The sequence below is a fragment of the Lynx rufus genome, unplaced genomic scaffold (genome assembly GCF_022079265.1).
Source record: "Lynx rufus isolate CCGP_SWC_20201006 ecotype Redwood Valley unplaced genomic scaffold, mLynRuf1.p SCAF_3, whole genome shotgun sequence".
Taxonomy (NCBI): Eukaryota; Metazoa; Chordata; class Mammalia; order Carnivora; family Felidae; genus Lynx; species Lynx rufus.
Genome location: NW_025814845.1, coordinates 180,735,133 through 180,746,995, shown reverse-complemented (window position 1 = coordinate 180,746,995; position 11,863 = coordinate 180,735,133). Strand labels below are relative to the sequence as shown.

The window sequence follows — 11,863 nt, the reverse complement described above, 5'->3', positions numbered from 1 at the left end:
ACCATAGTATTGGAAGTCTTAGCCTTAGGAATCTGAAAACAAAAAGAAATAAAGAGCATACAAATTGGCAAGGGAAAAGTGAAACTTTCACTATTTGCAGATGATGTGATACTCTATGTAGAAAACCCAAAAAACTCCATCAAAAATTTGCTAGAACTAATACATGAATTCATCAAAGTCACAGGATAGAAATATGCAGAAATCTGTTGCATTTGTATACACTAGTCATGAAGAAGCAGAAAAAGAAATCAAAGAATCAATTCTTTACAAAGAATAAGATACCTAGGAATAAACCTAACTAAAGAGCTAAAAGATCTGTACCCTGAAAACTATAGAATGTCTATTAAAGAAAGTGAAGAGAACACAGAGAAATGGAAAAATATTCCATGCTCATGGATTAGAAGAACGGACATTGTTAAAATGTCTGTACTACCCAAAGCAATCTACACATTTAATGTAATCCCTCTCAAAATACCACTTCACTTTTCTCAGAGCTACGACAAACAATCCTAAAATCTGTACTGAACCACAAAAGACCCTGGATAGCCAAAGCAATCCTGGAAAAGAAAATGAAACTGGAGGCATCACGATTCCACATTTCAAGATATATTATCAAGCTGTAGTCATCAAGACAGTATGGTATTAGCACAGCAATAGATACATATATCAATGGAACAGAATAGAAAACCCAGAAATGGACCCACGATCAAATGGTCAACTAATCTTTGACAAAGCAGGAAAGAATATCGAATGGAAAAAAGACAGTCTCTTAAACAAATGGCATTGGGAAAACTGAAGAGTGACATGAAGAAGAATGAAACTGGACCGCTTTTTTACACTATACACAAAAATAAACTCACAATGGATGAAAGACCTAAATGTGAGATAGGAAACCATCAAAATCCTACAAGAGAAAACTTGCAGCAACCTCTTTGACCTTTTTGAGAAGGTGACTTCTTGACATGTTGCTGAAGGCAAGGGAAACAAAAACAAACATGAACTGTTGGGACTTCAAGACAAAAAGCTTCTGCATAGTGAAGGAAACAGTCAACAGAACTAAAAGGAAGGCTATGGAATGGGAGAAGCTATTTGCAAACAGCATATCTGATAAAGGGATAGTATCCAAAATCTATGAAGAACTTATCAAGCTCAACTTCCAAAAAACAAAGAACCTAGTTAAGAAACAGGCAGAAGACATGAATAGAGGCTTTTCTACAGAAGACATCCAAATGGCTAACAGACACATGAAAAAATGTTCAACATCACTTATCATCAGGGAAATATAAATCAGAACCACGTTGAGATGTTTCCTCATCCCTGTCAGAATGGCTAAAATTAATAACACGAGAAACAGGTTTCTTGTGGCGAGGATGCAAAAAACAGGGGAACCTCCTTGCACTGTTGATGGGAATGCAAACTAGTATAGCCACTCTGGAGAATGTTATGGAGGTTCCTCAAAAAAACTAAAAATAGATTTACTCTATGACCCTGCAATTGCACTATGAGGTATTTACCCAAAGGATACAAAGATAGATATTTGAAGGGGTACATGCACCCCAGTGTTTATAGCAGCATTATCAACAATAGCCAAACTATGGAGAGAGCCTGAATGTCCATTGACTGATGAATGGATAAAGAAGAGGTCATGTGTGTGTGTGTGTGTGTGTGTGTAAACACACACACACACACACACACACGCACACGCGCGCGCAGAGGAATATTACTCAGCCATCAAGAAGAATGAAATCTTGCCAGTTTCAGTGACATGGATGGAGCTAGAATGTATTATGCTAAGTGAAAAAAGTCAATCAGAGAAAGAAAAATATTGTATAAGCTCATTAATAAGTAGAGTTTAATAAACAGAACAGATCAGTGTGCCTGGGTGGCTCTGTCGGTTAAGCATCTGACTTTGGCTCAGGTCATGATGTCACGGTTCGTGAGTTTGAGACCCACATCGGGCTCTGTGCTGTAAGCTCAGAGCCTGGAGCCTGCTTTGGAGTCTGTGTTTCCCTTTGTCTCTGCCCCTCCCCTGCGTCTCTGCCCCTCCCCTGCTTGCTCTCTGTCTCTCAAAAAGAAAGAAAGGGAGAGAGAGAAAGAGAAAAAGAGAGAGAGAAAGAAAGAAACAAACAGATGAATATATGGGAAGGGGTGGTATAAAAAAGAGGAGAGAGGGAAACAGACCACAAGAGATTCTTCACAATAGAAAACAAATTGACGGGGGGCGCCTGGGTGGCTCAGTCGGTTGAGCGTCCGACTTCAGCTCAGGTCACGATCTCACGATCCATGAGTTCGAGCCCCGCATCGGGCTCTGGGCTGATGGCTCAGAGCCTGGAGCCTGCTTCCGATTCTGTGTCTCCCTCTCTCTCTGCCCCTCCCCCGTTCATGCTCTGTCTCTCTCTGTCCCAAAAATAAATAAACGTTGAAAAATAAATAAAAAAAAATAAATAAATGTTAAAAAAAAAAAAAAAGAAAACAAATTGACGGGTGATAGAGGGCAGTGGGAGATGGGTTAGATGGTTGATGGGTATTAAGGAAGGTACTTGTGATGAGCACTGGGTTTTGAATGTAAGTGATGAATCACTGAATTATGCTTCTGAAACCAATATTGTACTGTATGTTAACTTACTAAAATTTAAGTAAAAAAGATAATTTTTTACTTGAATTTATAAATTTATTTAAATTTCTTAATGATCAAAGGGTTATATTTTTAAGTCTGCCAAAATTTAGAATAAAGTTAAAGCAAATTTTATCAAAATTTTCAAATGGATATTTTCTCAAGTTATAAAAAAATGTATTTTAAACTGTTTACATTTAACATAAACATAAAAAGTTTAACATTGAAAAACATTCGCTACAGATATGACCTATAATTAATGTCATTATTATATGCAAAACTCATAGAAATACATAAAGTATTTCTCTGCGATCAGCCAATTCTCAAAGAGAACTCACTCTAAATGGAAATAGTAGGTTAAACAGGAGATGAATTAGCTTCCAGATGTTGGGGTTTGCACATAGTCTAATTTAAGCTTCACAAAAACCGTGTGAAGTACAAATAGGTTTCCATTGAATTGGTGAAGAGACTGAAACTAAGAGAGGTTCAGTACCTTGCCCACATCTTCACTTTGGTAATAATAGCTAAGGCCACAGTCCTTCCCTATAAATGTATGCCAAATTCAGTCTCATTAATAATCTTATTAACACAAAGTTAAATAATTGTATGATACTTCTGTCTATTATAGAGTGTCAGCTTAAAAATATCAAAACTTGTATAGGTATGATAATGTTATTTATGAGTTAAAAAAGGAATACAAATATAAATAAACATGAGATATACTTTTGAGTCCTTTTGCGCTATTAATGATTGTGAAGTTGACAACATGAAAAATTCTTCGATATAAATGTTAAGTTAAAAATAAGATATTAGGGGTGCCTGGGTGGTTCAGTTGGTTAAACGCCTTCCTCTTGATTTCATTTCAGGTCATGATCTCATGGTTTGTGGGTTCAAGCCCTATTTTGGGCTTTGCTTGGGATTCTCTGTGTCTCTGTCTCTGCTCTTCCCCCACTTTCTTGCTGTCTGAAAACTAAATAAACATTAAAAAATAAGATATATAGAATTTATCCTGTAATCCCATCTAGCTTCAAAAAGAGTAGTGAACAAAAAATATTATAAAACAAACCATGTAGACGGTTATTCTTCATTCGTCTAATTCTCCAATTTCCCTGTCAGGCATTTGTTTTTTCCAAAGTGAAACTCTAAGTGTCAGTTTGAAAAAAGAATGTAAAAGCATGGGATGTATTTCTTAGATTAAAAAATAAATGTTAGTATTAATTTCTTTCCATCCCTTCCTTACCAAGGCAACGGGCTCTCTTTTCCAACTTGAAGTGTAATAAAGGCCACCTGGGTTATTTTCCTATTCTCTGCCAACTGGCACAACAAGAATGTAGATTCGTATTTTCACTGGGGAATTGGGGGCAAGTGGTGACAATACTCCTTTATACCAGAGACAATTTGCTGCTGTAACTCATGATTGTTTAAATTACTTCAACAGTGTAAATGTTGAAGTTACAAATTTTGACAACTCAGAATCCTTTGATATATAATTTGAATGTCATCAAGACTTACTAGCCAGTGAGTATAAATGACATATTAATAAGATCCTCAGTTTTATTGATTTACTCACACCTATATTAAGCGGAAACTTAGTCTTCAGATGATTCTGAACGTGTCCAAGGAGTGCTCAGTAGTAACATGTGTGACCCAATTAAAGTGCTCTTGGAAAATTATATGGGAATTAAATATTTGTAGATTCATATAGAATACTACTGTTATTCTTTATAGGGTCCTAAATATGACTGCCTCATCCTTTTCATCCCTCATTTATTAAAACAGCCAGTATGGAAATATAAATTCTTCTTAGACAATTCTGTAATGTATAATTATCTTCTCTTTTTTTGCTAGCTATTTTTTCTTGGAGGAACTTGCCCTTTTTAAAAGGTGTTTTCATCTACAGTGTTATGTTGTCAGATTGCCGGTTGTCATCTTTTATGAATGCTGTTCTATGACAACATACTTGTTTTTAAAAATGAATATGTCTTTCTGGACGCATACTTTGCCATTGAATTTTGATTATCTAAGTTTATAACACAACGGTGAAATTTGCTGCTAAGAGAAGTCCAAAGATTTATATAAAGAAAAAGTTGAGACTCATTTTATTGCAAAAAAGATTTAGACCATAATCAACTCTACGTATTGAATACATGAAAATAAGTGCCAATCCAAAGAAAAGAAATGCAATTATTTTAAAAGAACAGACAAAAATAGTGCCTTAGTATTTAAAAAAAAAAAACTTGACCCTCCAGTTATACCCTACTCACCAAAAATGTGACCACTTATAGGTGGATTTTGATGCTCTTATCATTTTTTCTGAAAAAGAGATATTCAACCATATAGGAATGGGGGCCATTTTAGAGTCTATTTATCATGGTTTTTATTGTAAGAACTATCATATGGATAATAAACAGCTGTATTTATGTAATTATACAAGTGAAAAGGACACATAATTAATTATCTTTTTTAAAATTGCTTTTTGGTTACCTGCTATTTATTCAATGGGAAATGTGGGGATTTTAATTAATAATTACAGTAATAACAAGTATTGAAGGTATATCATAGGACAGACTTTTTAAGATAGAGTACTTCTAATTTTAATGAAAATATTATGAATAAGAAAATTGAAGCTTAGGATTAAAAAAAATTGACCGTGGTCAAAACGCAAATACTGTATTTCATCCAACTTAAGATGCATTGATTAGAAGACATACCATTTTCTCACATACCACTAAAAATGTTGATAGTAGTTATTTTGTGACATAATACTCTTTTCTGACTTGAAATTTCATACATACTGAAGGATCTCCTTTACGCCTAATTTGGCATATATATCTTCATATAAATATGTTTTACATATTTAAAAGGAAAATACAGGTCAATGGATTAGTTAAGATATTCTTAATATTTGTTCATATTCAGAGCCTGATTTTTCTGAATCAACATTTTGATGCTAATAAACCACATTTTTTGCACACATAGTCCTCTGCGGCTCTGTCATACCAGAAAGTTAGTGGAACAGCATTTTTTTAAGGAATCCATAAAATAATTTAAATCTTTTTGCATCAAAATTAAATCCGGCTTTGCAAGTAGGTAGAACTGTTCTACTCCATTATCACCACTAGCTCACAATCACTTGCTTCTAGAATTAAAATGTATTTTACCACTGTGTCCAAGTTTGTTTTCCCAGTCACAGACACACATTTTGCTACTTTGCCCCAAACCTCTGGTGTTTACTCATATACAGGCAATGACAACTGCATCATGACTGGCTGAATGTTTCTTGTCTTCAAGAATTGTGAAATGTGAAAAACAAATGTGCTTCACAGAAAAATGAAGTGCAGTAATGGTTAGACCACAATTTAGACTCTGATCCATATTATTTCAAAGCATATTTTTCCTTCATCTTACTGACTCTTTAAAAATGGCAGTCTACATAATTAAAGACTGCTAGATTAGACTGTGGGCCTCTTTAGATATGTTTAGCTATTTTTTTCCCCTTGTGACAGCAAAAACAACTGAAAATATGTTATTTCTTGTATTTTGCAAATGGTCTAAAGGACGTGTTCTTTCTCAAAACAAACTTATTTTTATAGGTTATATTTAGGAGACTGTACAGGTATTCTGAACTCAATACTATCTTATCTCCAAAGTGGCTTTGATTGCAGATTTCTGTCAAGATATAGGATTTAATAAAAAACAACCAAAACAAATACAAAGCTGCTATTTATGAGAAAATCAGTTCAGAATATTAAAGCTATTTGTTTTTAAGACCTCTCCTAAATTTGAGTTTCTAACTTAAAAACAAGTCTTACTCTTGTTACTTTGTATTTTATTCATAGATTATAAATGATGGATTGCTACCATAAAAAGTTCTGGACTTAATATAATAAAATTAATATATTGCAATAAATTAACACTTGGAGTCATTTAATATTTACATGGTTATCTGCTGTAAAAAATAAGCTGAAGTACCTGTGTTATCTTAAAAGAGAATGTAGATAGTGGAAGAAAAATGTGGACTTTTCAAAATGAAATATTTCACTTACACAGGGAAATATGCTGGTATGGAATATACAAGCTGGTTTTCATGACTCTATAACATAAGGTTACCTTTTTTTCTGGATATTCCTTTTCTGGAACTTTGTGACTAGTAATCACACTTCTCTGGGTCCATTAGTAGCTAGACTTTGAGTACATACTGGCTAACTTGGCCTTATATTGGCTCCCAATGACTATAGATACTGAGACTGTGTGTCTTCTGTCCTGTGATAGTCTAGTGACTCAAGTCCAGGTTTCTGCTAGGGAACCACTCAAGTTGCTTTGACAGAGCCCATGGGTGGCCTCCTGGCTCATCAAATAATTCATTGCATCACAGGACACTGAACAGCTAACCTCCACTGCCTGACTCACTGCACATGACCACACTGGGTTACCTAGTTTATTTGATGTAGGCATGCTTCTTAGTGGTAACACAGTAAAATCTGTCCTTGTTGCTGTCCTCAGTTTATTTAATGTACTCCCTTGCTGTATGAGCTCAATTGTAAAAAAGAGAAATAGGGAGTTACATGTATAGATAGCTCTTGTACTTTGATATCATGTTTCTGTGATCACATTTATCTGAAAATATAAAAAGTTCCCTACCTCATATTAAAATTTTCTCCTTCTTTCCAACTCTAATATCTGTTTAAGCCTTACTGAAAAAAAAAAAAGACCTACTGTAATTAAACAATAAATGAAGCTATGAGCTATCAAACTCCATTATGATAGAATTTGGAAGTATTTTTTCAATAGAGTAACTTGGCTTATAAAGCTATATAATCCTATTTTTGTGAATGACTGAATCTGAATTTACACCTTTGTTTATCTTGGTCTACCGAATTCCTTTCTCCTGTGCCTGTGGTTCTGGAGGATTTTGTAACCACATCACCAGATACAAAGAAACCACGTTACAAAAGCTTATGTTTCCTTTTATGGAGATAGGATTAAATGCTAACAGCGTATACAGTACCCATGTACTCTGGCAAAGCGTTGAGCTGGATGTAGGTCTTCTCCCAATGAAATTTTAAGCTCTTGATAGTCCTGCCTTCAGAGAGGTGTAAGAGTAGGAGTAAACATCTGCTTCTGGGCATGGAGGTACAAAGCAAGGAACATCTAAGGTCTATCAGTATACTTGTTGGTTCTAATAATAGAGCAGCAGTATTTTGTTCCCTGTTAGTATGGATCAATCACTCCTAACACCGAAATATCTTGTTCTGTATACTTACTTGGTTTCAATCTAAGTGTTCACGCTGCTGGAAACATTATTGTGTTGCTTGGTAGAGATTGTTTTTCTTGAATACCAAAATATCTAAACAATATGATCCAGGGTCATGGGAATTAGAAGCAAATAATGGAGAACAAACAGGCTTAATGGAAGGGTTCTGGGAGGGGGGATGGGCTAAATGGGTAAGGGGCACTAAGGAATCTACTCCTGAAATCATTGTTGCACTACATGCTAACTAATTTGGATATAAATTTTAAAAAATAAAAAAATAAAATTAAAAAAGCAAATATTTTGCTACTGAGGCATGAACTGCCCTTCCATTGAGTTCTAGACTATGAGAGAAACAGTAACACATCTGGGATGCTTATACTGCAACCAGGACCTGCCAGGAATCTTTATTGTTTTAGATCCCACTAATGCTTTTTTTCTGGCCATCTTGATATGTCAGTAGAAGTACAAAAAAGAAATTGGTATAGGTTGCTTTAAAAATTGAAACAATTCACTAAATATGGTACTTCTCTCTTAAGAGTACAAGGTGCAGCAATTCTCTTCTCACTTTCTCAGTTGAAACTTGATTGATGAGGCCGTCTTCTATTTTCAGATAATGTATATATGTACATTGTATATATGGACCATATTTATTCATTCATCAGTGGGCACTTAGGTGGTATCCATGTCTTGGTGGTTGTCATTGATGCTGCAGTGAAAATGGAGGTGCGGATATCTCTAGTAGATATCTAGTAGTGGGAACACTGGATCGTATGGTATTGATTGCTATTTTTAATTTTTTGAGGAATTTCTATACTGTTTTCCACACTGGCTACAGCAGTTTACATTCCCACCAACAGTACATAAGGACTTCCTTTACTCCACATTCATGGCAGCATTTGTAATCTTTTTTTTCTTTTTGATTATGACCATTCTCACAGGTGTGAGGTGAAGTCTCATTGTGATTTTTGATTTGTGTTTCCCTGATGATCAGTGATGTTGAACATCTTCTCATACACCACTTGGCCATTTGTATGTCTTCTTATGAAAAAAAAAAGTTTCATGAGTTTTTTATGTGTTTTGGAAATTAATCTCTTACCAGATAAATGACTTGCAAACATTTTTCCTATTCTGTAGGTTTTCCCTTTCATTTTATTGATTATTTGTTTTGACAGGCAGATGGTTTTTAGTTTAATATGGTCCTGCTTGTTTATTTTGTTTTAATTGCTTGTGCTTTTGTTTAAGCCTTACTGAAATATTTTGGTGTCATATGCAAAAAAAAATATTGCCAAGACCAATGTCTAGGAGCTTCTTCCATACATTTTTTCCTAGGTATTTTATTGTTTCAGGTCTTGCATCTAAGTCTTTAATTCATTTTGTGTTAATTTTTGTGAGTACTGTAATATAGGGGTCCAGTTTCTTTTACATAGGAACATCCATTTCCCTAGCAACATTTCTTAAAGACTATCCTTTCCCCTTTAAGTATTCATGGCACCCTTCTTGAAAATTACTTGACCATATATGTGTAGGTATATTTCTGGGTTGTCAATTCTGTTTCTTTTGCCTATATGTTTATTTTTATGCCAGTACTTTACGATTTGGATTATTACAGCTTTGTAACATAGTTGGAAATTCAGAAGTGTGGTGCTTCCAGTTTGGTTTTCTTTTGCAAGATTGCTTTGCCTATTCAGGGTTAAGTGCCATATAAATTTTTGGATTATTCTATTTCTGTGAGAAATGTCATTGGAATTTTGATTGGAATTGCATTAAATCTATAGATGGCTTTGAGTAGTATGGACATTTTAACAATACTGATTCTCTGATCCATGAACAGTGGATATCTTTGCATTTATTTGTTTCTTCTGTTTGTCTCATCAGCGTCTTACAGTTTTCATTGTATAAGCCTTTCACCTCCTGGTTAAATTTAATCCTAAATATTTGATTGTTTTTGATGCTATTGTAAGTGGGATTGTTTATTTTGTTTTTAGATAGTTTTTTTGTTTATAGAAATGCAACTGAAGTTTGTTGATTTTGTATTCTGCAACTTTACTGAATTTATTAGTTGTAACAATTTTTGGTGGAGTATTTGTGAGTTTCTGTATATAAGATCATATCATCTGCAAACAGATAATTTTACGTTTTTCTTTCTGATTTGGATGCCTTTTGTTTCTTTTTCTTGCCTAATTGCTTGCTAGGACTTCCAGTTTCATGTTGAACAGGAGTGAACAGTAGGCACCATTGCCTCATTCCAGGTCTTACAAGAAAATCTTTCACCCCTTTACCATTGAGTAGGATGTTAACTGTGGGCCTGTCCTATATGGCCTCTGTTCTGTTGATGTATGTTCCTTATATAATTATTTTTTTGAGAGTTAACATAAAAGGATGCTAAATTTTGTAAAATCATTTTTTGTTTTTAGTGTTTATTTTGAGAGAGAGAGCGAGAGCAAGTGCACATGAGTGGAGGAGGTGCAGAGAGAGAGGGGGATGGAGAGAGAATCCCAAGAGGCTCTGCTGTCAGAGCTGACAGCACAGAGCCTGATGCAGGGCTTGATCTCACGAACCATGAGATCATGACCTGAGCAGAAATCGTGAGTTGGATGCTCAGATGACTGGGCCACCGAGGTGCCCCTGTCAAACACCTTTTCTGCATGTATTGACATAATCATATGATTTTTATCCTTTATTCTACTAATGTGTCACATTCATTCATTTGTGTCTGTTGAACCATTCAGCATCCCAGGAATAAAGCCCACTTTACCATGCTGTATGATTTTTTAAAATTATCTGTTGAGTTCAGTTGGCTAGTATTTTGTTGAGAATTTTTTCATCTCTATTCATCAGGGATATTGGCCAATAATATCAGGAAACACTGGTGTCATAAAATGATTTTGAAAGTGCTTCTTTCTTAGTAATTCTTTGGAAGAGTCTAAGAAGTGTTGGTGTTCATTCTTTAAATATTTAATAAAATTCACCTATAAAACCATCTGGTCCTGGGCTTTTCTTTGTTGGGAGCTTTTTGATTAATAGTTTAATTTCATTCATTATTGATCTGTTCAGATTTCCTATTCCTTCATGCTTCACTCTTTAGTACCTTATATATGTGGAAAACTTTATACATTTCTTCTAAGTTATCCATTTTTTGCATGTAATTGTTCATAGTGGCCTCTTATCATCCTTTGATTTTTTTTTTGATTTAATAAAGTTTTGTTTTCCAAAATGTACAGTTGGTGGGATCTGTTCTTGCATATTCACCAGCAACTGGGGCATCTCCCTCCTTGGTGTTTCTGGTATAACTTACTTGAATTCTCTGCTTTGAAACCAGTTTAGTAAGTCTTTTACTGAGGTGCTCCTGAAGGGCTGCCCTGGCCAGGGAACCTCAAATCTTCAGTCTCTCAGAGACAATAAGCTGTAGTTATAAGCTTATAGTTCGAAGTTTCCTTACAGAGTTTGTCATGTGTTACTTTGTCAAACAAGACCAAGTTGTTGAGACTGTCTTGAAATTTGCCTTTGGATCACTTCTTTTTGGCCTTGTCCCAAGATTTGTTCACTGGGTCTTTATCTTCTTTAGCTGACCATCCAGCATCTTTCTTCTTCTTGTAGTCCTTGGGTGGCATGTAAAACTTGGAGATTAGCAGCTACCTCTGCAGCCTTGCTAAAATGTTGGATGAAAAACCATCCTTTGAATTTTTGTAATATCAGTTGTAATATCTTCTCTTTTAGGTCTCATTTTATATATTTGAAACTTCTCTCTTTTTTTCTAACTAAAGGTTTGTCAGTATTGTTTAAATTTTTAAAAAATCAGGTCATAGTTTGATATTTTCTATTGGTTTTCTGGTCTCTGTTTCATTTATTTATGCTTTAATCATTGTTATTTCCTTCCTTATGCTAAATTTGACTTAGTTCTGTTTCTCTTGTCCTTGATGTGTAAAGTTAGGTTGTCTTTGTTTTTTTTTTAATTCCCTCTTAAACTACTTTTTGCTGCATTCCATAGGTTTTGG

The 11,863-nt window shown here is 34.6% G+C and overlaps 1 pseudogene; it reads right to left on the bottom strand.

Annotated features, from left to right (window-relative positions):
* Nucleotides 1-7,596: 7,596 nt before the first annotated feature.
* LOC124521234 (40S ribosomal protein S25-like) lies at nucleotides 7,597-11,479 on the bottom strand (annotated as a pseudogene).
* Between the last annotated feature and the right edge of the window lie 384 nt (nucleotides 11,480-11,863).